The sequence below is a fragment of the Mus pahari genome, chromosome 20 (genome assembly GCF_900095145.1).
Source record: "Mus pahari chromosome 20, PAHARI_EIJ_v1.1, whole genome shotgun sequence".
NCBI classification, from domain to species: domain Eukaryota; kingdom Metazoa; phylum Chordata; class Mammalia; order Rodentia; family Muridae; genus Mus; species Mus pahari.
The window spans coordinates 40190152-40192046 of NC_034609.1; positions in this window are offsets into that span (position 1 = coordinate 40190152).

The window sequence follows — 1895 nt, forward strand, 5'->3', positions numbered from 1 at the left end:
CCGCCTGCCTCTGCCTCCCGAGTGCTGGGACTAAAGGCGTGCGTCACCATGCCCGGCCAGATGAAATCTTGTTCTGTGTGTGGTATCATCTTGCTGCTGCCACTACTTGCAGCTATTTGAGCTGTGTGGTGGTACTGCGGTTGTTCCGGGTGAGATGCCGATACATGACTGCCTCTCAGATATGCTGGTTGGGACCGAATTTGAAATGGATCTCTTTCTCTTACTTTGTCTTTTATTCCTGTGCTAAGCAACTTCAGAAAATGTAGACTCCGTGCAAAAGCAAAACAAGAACAACAACAACAAAAAACAACCTTGTCAGAAGTCAGTGCATCCGAATCGACTTGTTGTGGCCAGCTATGTAACCATTCAAATTCCCCCCAGCGGAGCTGGGCAGATGGCTCACTGTTTTAGAGCACTGGCTGCCCTTGCAGAGGTCTTGGACTCAGTGCTCAGCACTCACCAGACAGTTCAAACACCCATGACTGTAGTTCCAGAAGATGGCTTTTGTTTTAATTGGATATTTTATTTACATTTCAAATGTTATCCCCTTTCCCAGTTTCCCCCCTGGAAACCCCCTATCCCATCCTCCCTCCCCCTGCTTCTATGAGGGTGTTCCTCCACCCATCCACTCCCACCTCCCCCATCCATCCACCCACCCACCCATCCACCCACTCCCCACCCTGGCATTCCCCTACATTGGGGCATGGAGCCTTCACAGAACCAAGGGCCTTTCCTTCCATTGATGCCCGACCAGGCCATCCTCTGCTACATATGCAGCTGGAGCCATGGGTCCCTCCATGTACTCTATGGTTGGTGGCTTAGTCCCTGGGAGCTGGGGGGGGGGGTCTGGTTGGTTGATATTGTTGTTCCTCCTAGGGGGCTTCAAACCCCCTTCAGCTCCTTCACAGGATGTTTGATGCCTCCTTTTGACCTCCATGTACATGATACACACAGACGTACAGGCAAAACACTCACGAATATAAATCAATCGAGTCAATTTTAATTCTCAGCAACTTCTCTCTAGAATTGACATTTCTGTATGCCACCAACCTTGGCAAACTACTTTAGGAATTGTTTACACTGCTTTATTTCTGTTGTCAGGAATTATTTTTGTCTCACTGCTTGGAAGTTTGGCACTGCTAGTAAACCACCCTGATTTCAATCCTTTTTTTCCATTTGCAGCTTTTTTATAGGGAAGGTGTATTTTTGCGTTTTTTAGACACTGAGACACACAGACGACTACACGTACCACAAGCTGCAGCCTCTTCCCCTAAACCCGTCCTGGTTGCTTTCAGGCTCTTGGCCACTCTAACAGTATCCTCTCCCGCCAGCCCAGTTAGTTTAGCTTGTATCTCTGTAGAGGAAGACACCCCAGACCTTGTTCCAGTTTTGTGGAGATTTTTAGGCTACCTACCAGCCCTGTGATAAGCTGAGGGAAAGGCAAAAGGTTACTGGAATTTGAGCTCCCATTGGGTTCCCAGCCGCTAACACCAACGGGAAGCCATGTTACAATGGAGGCGTTGTGCCTTGTACTACCCGGAGGTCAGGGCCTCGCCTGGGTCTAGTCTCTAGTGCTCCGTAAACCAAGCACAGAAAGCGACATAAGGTGATTCCTTCACTCTTGATATAAACATTTCTCTTGAAACTGACATATGGAATTCTGGCAGGACCAGATGGGCTTTCCACATGGTTCGGGGCCACTCAAAAGGTAGGGGCAAACATATATGACGAGCATGTACCACCATGCCCAGTTTTGTGCAGTCCTGGAGACTAAACCTAAAGCCTTGTGCATGTTAGGCAAGCAGTCTGTCTTCATCAAAGCCTCACCACCACCACCACCATCACCACCACCACCATCACCACCACCACCATCACCATCACCACCATCACCACCA